The sequence below is a fragment of the Eleutherodactylus coqui genome, chromosome 1 (genome assembly GCF_035609145.1).
Source record: "Eleutherodactylus coqui strain aEleCoq1 chromosome 1, aEleCoq1.hap1, whole genome shotgun sequence".
Lineage (NCBI taxonomy): Eukaryota > Metazoa > Chordata > Amphibia > Anura > Eleutherodactylidae > Eleutherodactylus > Eleutherodactylus coqui.
The window spans coordinates 379,307,070-379,326,437 of NC_089837.1; the positions used below are offsets into that span (position 1 = coordinate 379,307,070).

The window sequence follows — 19,368 nt, forward strand, 5'->3', positions numbered from 1 at the left end:
CCAATCCATTGTACAGAAACTGAGCAAGTTTTTATGCATGGGTTCAGTCGATGCATGCATTTGCACTAAATGATAATCATTTAGATTCCTTCTAATCACAGGAAAGTGAACAATACATTGGCCCGTGTAAAAAGGCCCTTACATGCCAGTGTAAGTTTTGTAATTTGTTGGGCAAATCCTTTATACTGTGACAAGGTAGTACTCAGGATGGCTTGCAGAGGGTTTAAAATCAGGCATAATGCGTGCTAATCAGCAGGGACAGCTGTATGGGTGTGTCTGGAGAAGTTAAAACCTCCAGAGACATTGAGTTCCCTGCTGAATACCAGGAGAAGAGGCTGCAGAAGCAGCTTCAGGAGCTGCAAAGCTGCAAAGCTGCAAAGCCTGAGGTCTGGCACAGACCAGACTGTGTCCGTCACAAGTCTGACAGGGGAGGACGTTCCCTAGAAACTCTTGCTGGGTAGCGTGACAAGGACACTACAGGTTGGAAACTGAAGTTTGCGTTATGTTCCAGTATGCTGATGCTGTATTCCTGTGCTGTGTGTGCAATAAAGTTTGCAAAGCCAGAGTGTTAAAGTAATCCGGGGGCCTTGAGTCTCTGTGAGAGTGGTGCCAACCATCTTAAGAAAGAAGATCGTGGGTCCCAGGAGTGAGTAACCTCCAGGTTTCCACAATACTTAAGTTTTAACCCTGTTACAAATGCCTTCCCAGGAGATCAATGTAAGGCTATATCCACACATACCAGAAATGCTGTGCATTTTTTGTATAGACTTGCACATAAAAAATCCACAGCAGATTATAGTATCAGGCATGTGAATAAGAATTGAATAAACCTCAATCACTTGCTGTGAAATAATTTTGTATTGTAACTGACCTGTTTTGTAGATTTTTAAATCTACTGCTTGTGAATTTCTGATTTTCACTGCAGATTTCACCCCTTTCAATGTAGATTGGTAAAATCTGCCACAAGATCCACATGTTACACATTAAAATTTTGCTCTAGGTTTGCTGCAGATTTGCTTGTCGCTAACAGAACCAGTGTGTCTGACCAGACCAATGCTGGTGAATCTTCTGAGTCTGCCGAAACCCCACCTCTGGTTGTGAGATATGAGCAAGTGACTAATGACTTGACCAAATATACCGATGCTGTTGATGGATCTCGATTAAGTTATCAGTCTGAAAAGAAGCTAGAGCAAAGACGTATCTTAACAAAAGCGCAAAGTGACAAAGAGACACGATGGAGAAAAAGGACTGAAAGAAAATGCAAGACAATTATATGACTGAATGGGTAAAGATACAGAAGGTAGGAACCGTAGTTTGGTTTCATCCCATGCAAAGGTTTGGCTTCAGTTGGGATCATGAGGTGGCCAATAAAATTTTCAACCAATCGCCTCTGGAAAAAGCATTATCTCTCTGCAGGGGAAATTACTTATTATACATAGATATAAGGTCCACAAGGATGTTGGGCAGCTGACATATACTGCTTTGATGAGTCTGGAGGAAAAGTCCCTCTGAAAGAGGATTGGGACTGAGCTAGCAGTTCAAAAAGAGAAACTGTAAATTGAGATCAATTCCATACTTCCAGGAGGGCTGAAAATGGTCAAGCAGCAGCTGCAAACTTAACCCATTAAGGACCAGGCACAGTAAATATACAGCACCTGGTCCTGGGCTTAAAACCCCGCCAACAGTAAAATTACAGCGGCACTTTAAGCCTCCTGCTTTTGCAATCAATTAGAGGCAGGACAGGTTATCAGCTGTTAGTGACAGCTGATAACCTGAGGAGAAGACAGGAGGGGTATTCAACAATTTCTGCCTTTTCCTTCCCCAAGTACAAAGCGCTCATTGAGCACTGTGTACTAGAAAGTGAAATTGGAAGGGTTTCTTCCACTGCAGGAGTCGGGGGGGTCATGTGACCACCGGGGTTCGCTGCTACAGCAGAGCTGGAGGGTCATACTAGACCCTGGCCAGCTCTGCCAGTGACTAATGTCACTACAGGGGTTGCTTTCCTCTGTAACTAGGGCTCCTATTGATGCCCCAGCTACAGTGGGAAAGTGTCAAATAAAAAAAATGAATGTTCCCCAAGGTCTTATATGACGTCATGGGGGACATAGAAAGTAAAAAAACATGATTACATACAGAAATAAAACAAAATAACAGAACAAAACAACAATACATACATGAGAAAGAAAACAAAGCCGACGCCAACCAAAACCATCGCTGTATGCACCCTGTAAACTAAAACCATGCATACTATACATCAAAATGTCCAAAACAAATAGAGGAACCCATTCCCATACTTTACTTCAGCATAAATATATTAAATTTAAAAAAAACTATAAATGTTAAAAAAATCTTTTTTTTTTTAACATTATACCCCCAATAACAAAAAAAACAACGGGAAAAAAGTCAGTAAAAAGGTATTTTTAAAAAATCCCCGTATATGTCACGGAAAAAAAAACACAGTAAAAATAATTTTGGTAGCTAAAGGAAACAAAATAGGGCAGTAAAACCGCCACATGGGTAAAATCTAGAGATGAGCGAGCACTCAAATGCTCGGGCCCGTGTTATTCGAGTCAAGCTTTTCGTAAAATTCGAGAGCTCTACTCGAGTAACAAACCCCATTGACTACAATGGGAGACTCGAGCAATTTTGTATGTGGAACACAGGGTCCCGAGCTTTTTTTTTTCTTCTCTTTCTCTCTCTCTCTCTTTCCACCTCTCTCCCCCTCTCTCTCCCCTCTCTCTCCCCCTCTCTAACGAATTGGTTTTATGATCAATTTGATCTGTATGGACATACTAGATGATATATCCTGCTTCACCTAAGTTAATTTGGTACCGATGTTTCCCTTTTGTTCGCACAGAAGATTTTATGAAGTCGTGGTTACTTCAGAAGAACTGAGGAATAAAATATGTTCACATTTTTTATGGTTCTTCGTGTTACCCAGGAAAGACCACATGGAGGTGACCATATGTTGTTGTTCTCATCAGTATATACACATAAGGGTTTCTTCACACGGACGTGTTTTAGTCTCATTGTACAGCCATGATAATCACTGCCACGTAGCGGGACTAAACGAACCCATTGATTTCAATGGTTTTGCTTTCATTAGCGGTATTGTCAGCCATTAATAGTATGGGTGAAAAAAGATGGGACCTGCCCTATCTTTCTCACACACTGTATCAACTACATGCGGGAAAGATAAGGCAGGACCTATATTTCTGCTGTTTTTTATCAAACGCGCGTTCTATGCACATACACCGAAGGGTTTTTTTGCCCTATAGGTGAGGTAGATTCTCTTCAGTATATGAAAATAGAGGTGAGGTAAAACTCATTTTTTGGGGTTTTGGGGGAGTTGCCACACTTTTGGCAAAAACACATGGGCGTATGCGTAACAACGCTCGCCACTATAAAGCGTAGTTGTTCATGAACCAGCTTTTTTTTTCTATCAGGCCATCAAACTTCACCCCATAGCGCGCCAACTTGAAAAAAAAACAGTAGGAAGATATGGCAGGACCTATCTTTCCCGCACATAGTTAATGCTATGTGCGAGAAAGATAGGGCAAGCTCTATCTTTTCTCACACGCACTATTAACAAGCAAGAATACCGCTAATAAAAACAAAACCATTACAATCAATCGTTTTGTTTTGTCCTGGCTGCATAATGGGACTTAAATATGCCCATGTGAAGAAGCCCTTAGTGTTGAGTAGAGATGAGCGAGCACACTCGTCCAAGCTTGATGCTCGTTCGAGCATTAGGGTACTTGAGATGCTCGTTACTCAAGTCGAACACCACGTGGTACTCAAGTCAATTGCATTTCCTTCCCCGCATGTTTAGCGCCATTTTCTAGCCAATAGACATGCCGGGAAGGCATTACCACTTCCTGCTGTGACGTGCCAGCCCTATCCCACCCCACAGTAGTGAGTCGCTGGGCCGATCAGGTGACCGTCGAGTACTTAAAGTGGTCCCTCCCGCGGCTCGCCTCAGACACATGCTGGCAGAGGTTAGGGAAAGTGCTGCTGCTGATATAGGGAAAGTGTTAGAGTTGGATCCAGTCTTCAAGAACCCCAATGGTCCTTCTTAGGGCTACTTACTCTTAATAGTGTGCATTACTGTTGTGGCTGGCTGGGAGCAGTAGTGCACCATTTTTTTAAGCATCTCGGGCTGCGCAGGCCATTTCAACTATTGCGTTCTCTGTCTGCAGTGTATTATGCAGAGTTTAGGGAAGGAGCTGCTTATATAGGGAAAGTGTTAGAGTAGGATCCTGTCTTCAAGAACCCCAACGGTCCTTATTAGGGCTACATCTAACCATGTGCATTGCCGTACAACCAGCTCTCACCGTGAAACTGCACTCTAATACTTCCTAGCCTACTGCGAATGACTTTATTTATACCGTTCTGTGTCTGCAGTGAATTAGACACAGAGTGTTGGGGCGCAGCCACTTCAATAGGGAAAGTTATACACTATTCAGTCCTGATCCTCTGTGCAATAACCCCAAAGCTCCTTCTTAGGGCTACATCTGACTGTGTGCATTATAGTTGTGACCTGCTGGGAGTTGTAGTGCATCCATTTTTGTATTATGCATCTAGGCCTGTTCCCAGCCTTTCAGTAATAGCGTTCTCAGGCTGCAGTGCCGTACAACCAGCTCTCACCGTGAAACTGCACTCTAATATTTCCTAGCCTACTGCGAACGACTTCATTTATACCGTTCTGTGTCTGCAGTGCATTAGACAGAGGTCTCACCGCTAAACCGTACTGTAATATTTCCTGGGCCACTGCAAAGTATTTCAGTTCTGCCGCTGTGCAGAGCATCTCACAATACCCTTTCCTTGGTGGGGTTGAGATAGCCGCAGTTACCAGCACTATCCACTGGCGTTAGAGTGTTCTCCCACTCCATGCAGCCTCTATTATCTACAAGTCTCTGCGAGCGGTAAATTACTCCTAGGTATCAGCGCAAGACAGTGGGTTAATTTTTTCAAGTCACAGCATAGAGCCTCCGCTATCTACAAGTCTCTGTGTGTGGTGAATTAAGCCACAGTTGTCAGTGCTGCACAGTGGGGTAATTTATTTGGGCCCTGCTCTATTCTTAATCCTCCATGATGAGGAGTAGAGGTAAGGGTCGAGGACGTGGACACGGACGCGGACGTCCAAATGAGGGTGTGGGCACAGGCCGAGTTCCTGGTCGTGATGAATCGCAGCCGGCTGCTGCGGAATTAGGGGAGAGGCAAGTTTCTGGGGTCCCCAGCTTCATATCACAATTTACGGGTCCGCGTGGTAGACCTTTATTGCAAACAGAGCAGTGTGAGCAGGTCCTGTCGTGGATGGCAGAAAATGCGTCCAGCAATGTATCGAACACCCAGTCGTCTACGCAGTCCACAACTCGTGGCCTAGGGACTGCAACTCTGAATCCTCTGGCTGCTGCTCCTCCTTCCTCCCAGCCTCCTCACTCCATGAAAATGACATATTCTGATGAGCAGGCAGCCAGAAACTGTTCTCTGGTCCCTGCCATGAGTGGGAAAAAATGGTTCCTCTCTCACCTGAGGGGTTTGTCGTGACCGATGCCCAACCTTTGGAAAGTTCCCGGAGTCCGGGTGATGAGGCTGGGGACTTCCGGCAACTGTGTCAAGAGCTTTTTGTGGGTGAGGATGATGATAAGATGCAGTTGTCTGTCAGTGAGGTAGTAGTAAGGGCAGTAAATCCGAGGGAGGAGCGCACAGAGGATTCAGAGGAAGAGCAGCTGGACGATGAGGTGACTGACCCCACCTGGCTTGCTAAGCCTACTGAGGGCAGGGCTTCAGAGGGGGAGTCAAGTGCAGCAGCAGGACAGGTTTGAAGAGGCAGTGAAGTGGCCAGGGGTAGAGGTAGGGTCAGAGCGAAGAATCCCCCAACTGTGTCCCAAAGCACCACCTCACGGCAAGCCTCCGTGCAGAGGGCTAGGTGTTCAAAGGTGTGGATGTTTTTTAGTGAGATTGCGGACAACCGACGAACAGTGGTGTGCAACCTGTGTCGCACCAAGATCAGCCGGGGAGCCACCACTACCAGCCTCACCACCACCAGCATGCGCAGGCATATGATGGCCAAGGGCCCCACAAGGTGGGACGAAGGCCATTCACCGCCACCAGGTCACACTACTGCCTCTTCCCCTGTGCCCCAACCTGCCACACAAATGCAATCCCCCTCCCAGGACACAGGCACGAGCACCTCCCGGCCTGCACCTGCACCTGCACCCTCACCTCCATCGTCCTCCACTTTATCCTGCATCGTCTCTCAGTGGAGCGTTCAGCTGTCGCTAACACAAGCATTGGAGCGAAAGCGCAAATACGCCACCACCCACCCGCACGCACAAGCTTTAAACGTGCACATTGCCAAATTAATCAGCCTGGAGATGCTGCCGTACAGGCTTGTGGAAACGGAGGCTTTCAAAAACATGATGGCGGCGGCGGTCCCACGCTACTCGGTCCCCAGTCGCTACTATTTTTCCCGGTGTGCCGTCCCAGCCCTACACCAGCACGTCTCCCGCAACATAAATTGTGCCCTCACCAACGCAGTTACTGGGAAGGTCCACTTAACCACGGACACGTGGACAAGTACTGGCGGGCAGGGCCACTATATCTCCTTGACAGCACATTGGGTAAATTTGGTGGAGGCTGGGACCGAGTCAAAGCCTGGGACCGCTCACGTCCTACCCACACCCAGAATAACGGGTCCTACCTCAGTGCTGGTATCTGCGGCATTTTATGCCACCTCCTCCAAACTCTCCCCCTCCTCCGCCACCTTTACCTCTCAATTAAGAAGTGTGAGCACGTCGCCAGGAGTCTGTAGTGCGCTGCAGCACAGCGGTGGGCAAGCGTCAGCAAGCCGTGCTGAAACTAATCAGCTTAGGTGACAAGATTCACATGGCCCCTGAGCTGTTGCAGGATCTGACAGAGCAGACCGATCTCTGGCTTTCGCCGCTGAGCCTCCAACCGGGCATGGTCGTGTGTGACAACGACCGTAACCTGGTGGCGGCTCTGCAGCTCGGCAGCCTCACACACGTGCCATGCCTGGCCCACGTCTTCAATTTGGTGGTTAAGCGGTTTCTGAAAAACTAACCCCCCTTGTCTGACCTACTCGGCAAGGTGCGCCGCGTCTGCGCGTATTTCCGCAAGTCCACCACGAACGCTGCCACCCTGAGGACCCTGCAACATTGGTTTCAGCTGCCAGAGCACTGACTGCTGCGTGACATGCCCACATGCTGGAATTCTACGCTGCACATGTTGGCCAGACTGTACGAGCAGCGTAGAGCAATGGTGGAATATCAGCTGCAACATGGGCGGCGTAGTGGTAGTCAGCCTTCCCAATTCTTTACTGAGGAGTGGGCATGGATGGCAGATATCTGCCAGGTCCTCGGAAACTTTGGGGAGTCTACTCAGATGGTGAGCGGCGATGCGGCAATCATTAGGCTTACCATCCCGCTGCTTTGCCTGCTGAGAAGTTCGCTGCAAAGCATAAAGGCCGATGCTTTGCAGTTGGAACAGGAGACGGGGGATGACAGTATGTCACTTGATAGCCAGACCACCCTCATGTCTATATCTCAGCGTGTTTTGGAGGAGGAGGAGCAGGAGGGGGAAGAGACAGCTGGGCACACTGCAGAGGGTACCCATGCTGCTTGCCTCTCATCTGTTTAGCGTGTATGGGCTGTGAAGGAGGAGGAGGATCCCGAAAGTCATCTTCCTAGTGAGGACAGCCATGTGTTGCGTACTGGTACCCTGGCACACATGGCTGACTTCATGTTAGGCTGCCTTTCTCGTGACCCTCGTGTTAGACACATTCTGGCCAACACGGATTACTAGGTGTACACCCTTCTCAACCCACGGTATAAGGAGAATCTTTCCACTCTCATTTCCAAAGAGAGAAGGGGTACAAGAGGGATGCAATACCACAGGGCCCTGGTGGAAAAAGTGATGCTAAAGTTCCCATCTGACAGCGCTAGTAGCAGAAGACGCAGTTCCGAGGGGCAAGTAGCAGGGGAGGCGCGGGGATCAGGTAGCATGTCCAGCGCAGGCAGGGGAACATTCTCCAAGGCCTTTGCCAGCTTAATGGCTCCCCAGCAAGACTGTGTCACCACTCCCCAGTCAAGGCTGAGTCGGAGGGAGCACTGTAAAAAGATGGTGAGGGATCTCCCCAACCCCATGCCTCAGGGATGTGCTGAACCCCATGGGAATGAAGTCACTACTGGATATCTTAGAAAAAAGAGGCCCACAGCCGAGTGCGTGGTTGCAATACTTCTAACTAAGGGAGTTTGTGGGGTCCCCCAGGTGAATCTCACCAAACCGCTCACAGCATTCGAGCAAAGATGCATGTCTACAGGTTCACAGAGACACATGATATCCATAATCTATGGAATTTTGCTAGCTTGGGGATCGGAGTCTCAAACATCTGCATACGTGGCTTGTTGGGAGAGGGAATTGGGGCGGAACATACCACTGGAGGATTGGGAGAAGGCGTGGGCCATGTGCCACAAATTATCATCTGCATGCAAACTGCAAGATCTTAATTTTAAGATAATGTCCTAGTGGTACAGGACTCTGGAGGCCATTCATAGGATTTACCCCCACACACCTGCTTCATGCTGGAGATGCAATGCAGATAGAGGTGACATGTCACATATCTGGTGGAGCTGCCCAATGGTAGCTACATTGTGGAGGGAAGTGATGGAGGTACATAACGCAATATGCTCCCGACAAATAGCACTAACCATAGAAATGGCTCTTCTCTCAGTCCTCCCAGGCTTAATTAAAACGATCAAAAGAGGAATTCCAAGATTGTGGCGATCCAGTACCCCTCCGTCAAGGGTCATGTGGGTGGAAGAACTCAATGATCTGATGAGATTTGATGAGATGGGCGCTGACGAGAGCGGAGTATTGGGAAAATTCTACGGAGTTTGGCAGACGTGGATCTCCTTTCGAACATCAGGAAAGTTCATAGCCTGGATAAATTCAGGCCAGCTGTAATTTCTTTAATGACAAATCAATTGTCCTAAGGAGCAAAAATCGGGAGCTCCGCCCGCGTCAACACGCTAAAAATGTCCAAGCCCATGCACCCCCCCCAATGTGTCCTTGTCTAGTTGTATGTTTTGTCTGTTTTTTTTTTCTCGTAAATGTGTTTATTAAAGTTCTACGTCGAAATACCAACAAGAAAGAAAGCCTTCAAGACGTTTGGAGTATGTTTAACTTTTATTTTGTAATCATAAGAGTCACAAGGTTAGAAGGTACATAACCATTTGCTTGGTTGACTACAATGTTTGTAATATAAAGAAAATGCAAATAAAAATTGATTGAACATAAAAGAGGGTCAGGGAATACATAGCCAATCGTACCACCGTCCTCCGTGATGCCTCTGCTCCATACAAATATTGGGTGTCAAAGCTGGACACGTGGCACGAACTAGCGCTGTAAACCCTGGAGGTTCTGGCCTGCCCTGCCGCTAGCGTCTTGTCAGAGAAGGTGTTTAGTGCAGCTCGGGGAATCATCATGGATAAGCGTACCCGCCTGTCAACTGCCAGTGCCGACATGCTTACACTCATAAAGACGAACAAAGGCTAGATTTCCTCAGACTTCTCTTCTCCACCGGCGGAAAGCAGCAGAACCTAATGATTCTTTTCGCTGCAACAGGAGAAAAAAGCATTCTCTATCACCAGAAAAAAGGGGGAATTAGCTTTGTCAATCACTCTCGGATATTATTACTCCTACTCCTACTCCTCCTAAAGCAGCATGTCATCACGCTGAACTGCCAATTTTTCTGCGGCCCAAAAGGCTCTGTTTATAATTTTTTGTACAATTTTTCAAAGTTTCAAAGTATTGATATCTTAACAGAAAGCATTTTTTTCACACGGCTGCCTCCAGGCTCTGTTACAAATTAAGCAACAGCGAGCTGTATCTTTAAAAAAATGTTTGAGCTTCACCTGCCCTCGCAGTTGAGCAATTTTTCAGGGGTGCACTTGTACTCTTTGTACACCAATTTTTCTGACCCTCGCCTATACTGTTATCTAACTAATTTTTCCGGCCTTCGCCTACACTCATGGTACATCAATGTTTCAGGGGTTCGCCTATACTCTTGCTACAGAAATATTACAGGGGTCTGCCTATACTTCTGCTACAGAAATGCTACAGGGGTCTGCCTATACTTCTGCTACAGGAATGTTACAGGGGTCTGCCTATACTTCTGCTACAGGAATGTTACAGGGGTCCGCCTATACTTTTACTACAGAAATGTTACTGGGGTCTGCCTATACTTCTGCTACAGGAATGTTACAGGGGTCTGCCTATACTTCTGCTACAGGATTGTTACAGGGGTCTGCCTATACTTATGCTACAGGAATGTTATTGGGGTCCGCCTATACTTTTACTACAGAAATGTTACTGGGGTCTGCCTATACCTTTGCTACAGGAATGTTACAGGGGTTTGCCTATACTGTGGGTGCACAAAGACTTCCTATCGCGGTGTTTTATCTATCTGGCACAAATATACTGACTAACTAGGGCGGAAATGTGGGCCGAGGACGACGTCCTTGGTGGGGTGCAACTCTGCCATGTTTGAGCACTCTGATTTCTTCCTGTGTAATACCATTTTTGTGCACTGACAGCATAGGCGAGCCCAAGGAACTGAAAGACTTCCTCTTGCAGTGTTGAGCTATCTGAAACCAACACAGAATGAATAGTGTGTGGACACATGGATTTCCAATTGGTATGTAACTCGCGGCACCTTGGGTCACACAAGGTGGAGGCTGGGACCGAGCCTGACCCAGGGCCCGCTCACATACTTCCCACACAGACTATTGTGGGTCCTACCTCGGTCATGGTTTCTTGGCCTTGTTATGCCACCTCCTCCTCCTGCTTGGGGTCAGGGGATCAGCACTGGGCAACATGTATTTGCTCTCGTGTTACCACAGTTATCTGAGACACTGGTTTGGGCCAAACAAAAAAAGCGTAACTGATTTAATGAGACGTTCACAGGTGTACTGGCATCGGAGTCTGCTTTATGCCCACAACTGCTGAGGGTGTGGGCAGAGGACAAAGTCCTGGGGGAAATGCAACTGCACCGGGTTTGGCCCGTGGAACTTCTTCCTGGTTCATCCAGTCTTTGGAGCGATGAAAGCAACCGTAACTGATTTAATGAGACATTCACAGGTGTGCTAGCATCACAGTCCGCTTTATGCCCACGATTGCTGAGGGTGTGGGCAGAGGACGAAGCCCTGGGGGAAATGCAACTGTGCTGGGTTTGGCCCGTGGAACTTCACCCTGGTTCATCCAGTCTTTGGAGCGATGAAAGCAACCGTAACTGATTTAATGAGACGTTCACAGCTGTACTAGCATCAGAGTCCAGTTTATGCCCACGATTGCAGAGGCCAAGGTCCTCGGCGGAGTGAAAGTCTGCCATGTTTGGGCACTGTAATTGCTTCATGTTTAATACTTTCCTTGGGTTTAATGGGTTCGCCTATGCTGTGGGTGCCCAAACATTTCCCACTGAATGACTTGGGTAGGGCACAGACGTCTTTCCTAGTGCGGTGTTCAGCTATCTGACACCTACACAGAATGAATTGTGTGGGGACACATGGATTTCCCATAGCTATGTAACTCACGGCAACTTTGGTCACACAAGGAGGAGGCTGGGACCGAGCCTGATCCTGGGCCCGCTGACGTGCTTCCCACGCAGGGTATTGCGGGTCTGACCTCGGGTATGGTTTCTCTGGCTTATTATGCCACCTCCTCCTCCTGCTTGGGGTCTGGGGATCTGCGTTGGTCGACATGTATTATCTCTTCTGCTACAAATTACCACAGTTATCCGAGATACGGGATTGGAGCATTCACAGGAAGCGTTAGTGATTTCATGAGACTTTCACAGGGTCACTGTATACCTGTGGTGGTTACTTTTGCGACATCTTCTGCTTCAAACCAATCTTTGGTGTTAGTATGTGCTGCTGCATTGTGGAGATGTGTAGAAGTGCTAGCACCTGAGTCCACTTTATGCCCACATTTGCGGCTCCTGACAATTTTGTGACGGAGGTGGCATAGGATTGGAATGATGATCGTACGTCAATCTATCATCAATTCTCAACAGCATTGTGGGCTATCGCCCACACTTTCAAAGAGGGTCGCTGCCTGGCCATGCCAACCCTCTGCAGTGTGTGCCTCCGGTTCCTTCTCATCGCAGATGCACTTAGAAATAGACATGAGGGTGGTGTAGCTATGAAGCGAGCGTGTGGCATGAGGGCAGCTGAATGCTGCGCAGGGAAATTTTTGTGTGCACTGTGGATGCAGGGTCGTGCGGGGGGTTGGATAACAATGCCAGCATGTACCCCAGCAGAAGAGGCAGCGGTGTCACCCGCAGGCAGTGATTTCTTTGGTTGCAGGTAGTGTGGTGCTTAGCTAACGTGTGCCTTGCTAATGAGGGTTTGTCCAAAGTAAATTGTTAGGGGGGTGATGCCAGACTCTTGCCCCCATTTTGGCTTAATAGTGGGACCTGGGTGCCTCAGGTGCAGCCATGCTTTCTGCCCCTGCCCTTCCCTATCCATTTCTGTGGTGTTTCCATGACTTTCTGATGTTTTCTGGTGTTTGACAAGTCATCAGCTATGCGGAGCATCGGTCCCATACAAAAATGCTCGAGTCCCCCATTGACTTCAATGGGGTTTGTTACGCGAAACGAGCTCTCGAACATTACGAAAAGTTCTACTCGAGCAACGAGCAACCGAGCATTTTGGTGCTCGCTCATCTCTAGTGTTGAGTCATTCAGTGAGCGACTGAGTCAGTGAGGGCTTTGTCACATATATATTCCTTATTTTAAATATACACATGTGAGGTAGATTCTCATCAGTATATACACATAAGGGCTTCTTCACACAGGCATGTTTTAGTCCCATTATGTGGCTGTTATAATCACGGCCACGTAACGGGACGAAACGAAACCATTGATTTCAATAGTTTTGTTTTCATTAGCAGTATTGTCACCCATTATCAGTACAGGTGAGAAAAGATAGGACTTGCACTATATTTATTGCATGAAGTGTTAACTACATGCGTGAAAGATAGGGCAGGACCTATATTCCTGCAGTTTTTTTTCAAACACGTGTGCTATGGCGTGGAGTTTGAACGGCCAGGTAAAGCAAAAAACAACCTAGTTCTTGCACAACTACTCTCCGTATAGGCGAGCATACTTGCGCATATTCGCCTGTGTTTTTGCCCTATAGATGAGGTAGATTCTCCACGGTATATGCAAATAGAGGTGAGGTACATTCTACTCAGTTTATACAGAAAGTAAGTTAGATTCTCTTCAGTATATACACAGAGGTGAGGTAGATTCTCCTCAGTTTACAAACATAGAGGTGAGGTAGATTCTCCCAAATATATAAACAGACATGTGATCTGGATTCTCCACACAGAGGTGAGGTAGATTGTGACCCCTTTACTTTCCCTATTTACATACCGAAGTGCACAAAACTAAACCAAATTAGCATTATTGTATTGTTAATCTTGTATAATATTAATATTTTTAGGAAATGATCAACAAATTGTAGGTTTTATGATATAGTCCCCCTGCACACGGGCGGAAATTTTGCGGCGGGATTTACCGCAGAAATTCCGCCCCTGCCCGCCTGCAGAGGATTGCATTACTATACGCAATCCTATGCAGACGCCCGCGATTTGTCAGCGTAAAAATGCATGCGGAAAACAAATTGCGGCATGCTCTATTTCTGTGCGGGCCTCTCGCACAGGCCCACACAGAAAGGTCACTCCCGGGCCGCCGGCTCCGCTCTGTGCATGCGTAAGCTGGCCGGCAGCCAACACATCACAGAGCCGGAGCCGCGGGAGCAGTGAGCGCCGCACTGGTCCCTGCAGGGGCTCGGGTTGGGTCCCGCTGCAAGAATTCTTGCAGCGGGATCCGACCCGGCCGTCTGCAGGCGGCCTTACTGACACAAGGTAGATTTGTTGCAGGAATTTTTGCAATGGAAACTCTAAACAGTCACTGTACAAAATGTAACTTTTAATAAAAAAATATAAGATAAATAAACAAGAATAGTGTCACAGATGATGGCTGCACTGCAAAAGGAAGAGAGTATCTACTGGAAAATGTCAGTCAATTGTTTATTATTGCGAATATAAAGTGTTTTAATGAACTACAAAGGAAGCCGTAACAGTACATAATGTCAATGACAAGGGAATTATATGCTATTTGTGATTAAAGAACAATTATTTGCCAGCTTAAACTGAAGTTTCTCTTGTTTTAAATCTCAGGCTTTGTGGCTACATCTGGAAACTATGGTGACATTACTAAAGTTTCCACTACTGGTGCAAGTAATAAAACAGCTAAACAGGGCAAGTTAACATACATTGGTGAGTGCTTAAATAATATATTTACCCTTGAGCAGTACTATACAGTTTATAATGGAGATATAATCAAAATAAAAAATGTGTCAATAGATTGTAATACTGTTCCTGAAACATCTTATACTGGATCTCAGAACTGCATTCACAATTCTGCAGGTTTCAAAGAGAACAGACAACAAGACTTCTTCTTACAACTAAGAGTAAAAAGGCTAGATATACTATATACTCTGTGTGGGAGTATACACCAAGCAACTACCCCCCTCTATATTAAGAGGCTGTGTGAGTGGCTGTCTCATCGGTGTCCCTCACAGGTGTAATTAGCTCCCTCATTTGGTAATTCGCTACCTGCATGTTGAGGGGATGTAGTTCTCTGCCCTGCTTAGTCAGTATGTATATGGACATTTTCTGTGACTGTCATAATATAAATGCATTTCAAAATATTCTTCCATTAGTTAAATGGGTTGTTCGGTCCATGAAAAATATAGTGCAATCTTTTTCTCATATTCTACAATTAGAGATGAGCGAACGTGCTCGGCCACGCCCCTTTTTCGTCCGAATACCGCGATTTCCGAGTACTTCCGTACTCGGGCGAAAAAATTCGGGGGGCGCCGTGGCGGCACGGGGGGTAGCAGTGGGGAGTGGGGGGGAGAGGGAGAGAGAGAGGGCTCCCCCCTGTTCCCCGCTGGTACCCCCCACACCGCCACGCCTCTCCCCGCCCCCCGAATCTTTTCACCCGAGTACTGAAGTACTTGAAAATGGCGGTACTCGGGTGCGTAAGTACTCGAAACGAGTACGTTCGCTCATCTCTATCTACAATTAACTTAACAGTGACACTTTATTTTCAACTGTATCTCAGACCCCTGTTGTTCTCACAGTCACTTGACCCAAGTGTATGTCCTATTTGCTGGTCATATGACTTCCCCTCCAGCTTGCACCGCCCCTTATGTGACAGTTCTCATCATGTACACATACTGCCTGCTCCTTTCTGCAGTGTAGGTGCAGACATTACAATGCACTGCAATGCAGAAGTATTGCAGTGTATTGTTTGAGAGATCAAGCATTTACATGTTCAAGTTCCCTAGTGTGACTAAAACTATCCTAAGTAAACTTACATTTTAAAAATACAAAAAGAATTAAAAGTATAAAAAATATATATATGAAAAATCTAGACAATAAAAGAATAAACATAAAAGGTATTTATGCAGGCTTAACTATTAGGGCTCGCACCCACTAGCGTTTTTTTTCACTGCGAAATTCGTAGGTTTTTTTTTCTACAGGGGGTCTATGGGACTTGTAAAGCTAAAATCGCGATCGATTTTGCGCAATCGCGATTTTAGCTTTACAACTCCCATAGCCCAAAGACCCCTGCAGAAAAAAAAAATGCTGCGAATTTCGCAGTAAAAAAACGCTAGTGGGTGGGAGCCCTTAAAGTATCACATTATTTATGCTGCATGGTGAATGCTGTAAAAAATACACAGTGTCAGAAATATGGAGTTTTTTTGGTCCTCCCCATCTCCCTAAAAAAGTTTCATAAAAATGATCAGAAAAGGTGTATATACCCTATACTTGTATGAATAAAAACTACAGCTTTTCCTGCAAAAAAAGAAGCCCTCACAGAGCCCCTTCAACTGAAAAAGAAAGGCTTTATGGATCTCAGAATATGGAGATAGGAAGCACTGTGTCAACAGAAAGATAAAAAAAGTTGAGGAGTTAAATGGTGTGCATCATCAGAAAATGACCTGTTTAAGGCCGCCTGCAGACGGCCGGGTCGGATCCCGCTGTGAAAATTCTTGTAGCGGGATGCGGTCCCGTGCCCCTGCAGAGGCCTGCGGTTCACCCACTTCCCGGCGTCTTCTCTCTGCGCTGTGTGCCAGCTGCCGGCCAGCCAGCGCATGTGCAGAGAGGAGCTGGCCTGTCACCGCTGACCTTTCTGTGCGAGCCTCTGCGAGACCCGCACAGAAATAGAGCATGCCGCGATTTGTTTTCCGCATGTGATTTCTTGTGGAGAAATCGCAGACGTCTGCCCAAGATTGCATTTCCTAGTGCAATCGTATGGCAGCAGCCACAGGCGTAAATTTTGCGGAAAATCCCGCCGTGGAATTTCTGCCAGTGTGCAGGGAGCCTTAATTAAATTTGCTTTAATATTAAACAGTCATTATGTATATTTAAAAATATATAATCCTACGGTAGTATGTTATAGTTTCAGTTCTGTTCATTAAAGGGCCTTTTACATGGCACAATTATTTTGCAAATAATGAAGTCAAATATTTGTGCCTAATAATTGTTAGGTGCGAACATGTGCAGCGACTGAATGATCAATGATAAATCATTAGAATCTTGCCGATCGGATCTTTTTTGTGGCCCTAAAAATCAACAAATGGCAAATCCTTTTCTATAAACAGGTGCCTTAACGATCTGCTGACTAGAAAGTGATGGCGGAAGGGTTGACCAGAGGAGTGGTTACTACCCAATTATTGTTCAGTGTAAATGCCTGTCAAATGAACGATATATTATCACTACTTCACCGCTTGTCACGTGCTCATTTCAATTCATCTTGCAGTGTAATAAGGCCTTAATCCTAATAGTTTGACACCTCCTGTTCTATAGAGCAGCCTCTTGAATCATCAAAGCAACAGACTGGAAGTGACTCATTGACTCATTTCTATTTGCAGTGGCAGATTCTGTTATCTAATATGAGTAAAATTTACTTACCTGAAAACGTTTCCTATGGTCCAAAGGAAACAAACAAAGCGTTAAAGGGAACCTGTCACGTCTCCACACTACCATAATCTAAGTTATGGTGCTGTTAGGGAACGTGACAGGAAGTCAGGTGTATTTTTTATACTCACCCACTCGCACGACCCAGCACTGTTCTCCTCTGAAGTCTCGGTGGCACATGAAAATATCACTCTTATCAGAGTTCTGTGCATGGGCTTTCACATAGACTTGTATAGGAGAGTGCGTACACAGGACTTTGAAAAGAGTCAGATCTTTGTACGCCGCCAGGACTTCAGAGGGGGACATAATTGAATTCATGGAGTGAGTAAGTATAAAAAAATGCACCCAGTTATATGACTCAGATCATAAGTTTGATCCATCAAGAATGACTCAGCTGACTTTTTCACTAATTTGGTCCAGCATACTGAAGAAAGAGCGTATTTTCAGCGTCTTGTAGTGCATGTTGCAGAAATATTCTAGTCTATGAGAAAGTGCCTAAAAACTAGCAAACCTATAGCATACCGCATTTTGGGGGAAAAAAGGCCAGGGCCAAAAAAATGCTCAATAAGGGCTCGCTCAGACGAGCTTGTTTTGGTGCGTACTTAGGTGCGTACATACGTCCGCACCTAGGTACGAGCAAAAGCACACGTGAACACAGCTGTGTGCTTGTTGTCAATGGAGCCGCGGCTATGCTATGCCGGTCCCCTGCATTCTTTTCCAGGGAAGGGCTTTACATATAAGCCCTTCCCTGGAAATCCATTAAAAGTGATTTAAAAAACAAAAAAATAGATACTCACCTCCCTTCAGCTGCCGGGGCACAGCCGCGTCTTCTCCTGCTGTCCCCTGCACGGTGTTGCTGAACAGCTGAGCTAGATCAGCAGTTCAGCACCACAGTGCAGGGGACAGCAGGAGAAGATCAGCTGTTCAGCAACACAGTGCAGGGGACACAGCAGGAGAAGACCGCTGTGCCCCGGCAGCTGAAGGGAGGTGAGTATCTATTTTTTTTGTTTTTTAAATCACTTTTAATTGATTTCCAGGGAAGGGCTTATATGTAAAGCCCTTCCCTGAAAAACAATTCAGGTGTGCCACAGACCATTGTCTTCAATGGAGCCGCCGCTCCATTGAAGAGAATGGCTGCATTTTTATTTTTTTTTTACACTAAAATGTAAAGTCCTTCCTTGAAAAGGAATGCGGGGAGCCAGCAGGTCATTGTCTTCAATGGAGCCGCCGGCAGCAGCCGCGGCTCCATTGAAAACAATGCGTGCATTCCCTATGGTGCACGCATGTCCTATCTTTGCAGGCATACACCTGCAAAGTACGGACATGTGCACACACCATAGGGAATGCAGTGTTGTAAATACAAGTGTGTTTTTGTGCGTGCGTATGCACGCACCAAAACACGCTCGTCTGAACGGGCCATAAGTCAGAAAAAACAGCCCAGAAAAATGCATTGTCTGTAGTGTATTCCATAATTCCCTATTTTGTACAGCTAATATCTCGCCACAAAAAATACCAGGAAAAAAATGCTACAAAAGTGCAGCTTTTTCCCTCTAAAATAATTATATGTGAAACCATTCTAAAATGAAAAGAAAAAATGATGAAATCAGATAGTGATCCTAGTGTCCAGCCATGTAGAATTAGTTATTTAATTGTTGATTTCTTTGTAGCAATTCATTTTTATTATTACTCTGTATTTAGCAATAAAATGGATGGCGAAAATATATATATAAAAATATCACTGTCACTATGTAAAGCACTTTTTGACCAACAAAAAGAGCCCAGACACAAAGGGCATATAATAATATGATTTAACCCCTTAGCGACGAAGCCAAATTTTGGAAATCTGACATGAGTCACTCTAACATAGAATAACTCTGTAAAGGTTTTGAATATACCAAGTGATTCTGGCATTGTTTTCACCACATATTGTACTTCATTTAGGTCATAAAAATAGGCCGATAGAATTTGTGAATATTTATTAAAAGTGCCAAAATTGTGAAAATTTTAGAAAAAATGCTTTTCACATTTTCAACTGCAATATCTCAAATATGTGCAAACATACTGTACAAATTTTTACTAAGATATATATTTCCATCTGTTTACTTACCATTTAGGAGACGTACAAATTTAACATTACTTATCGTCAGCCAAGACTGAAAAGGCTCCTAGGTGTTAGAATTATAGATGACCCCACAAATGACCCCATTTTAAAAACTACACACCATAATATATTCACTGAGGGGGGTCAGGAGTATTTTAACCCCACAGTTTTTTTTAGGAATTAATGCAATT

General features: G+C 45.7%; 1 pseudogene; it reads left to right on the forward strand.

The window, feature by feature from the left end:
* Nucleotides 1–266: 266 nt before the first annotated feature.
* The window catches only part of LOC136596561 (lysozyme g-like), a 44,218-nt pseudogene continuing 25,116 nt past the window's right edge, over nt 267–19,368 (forward strand).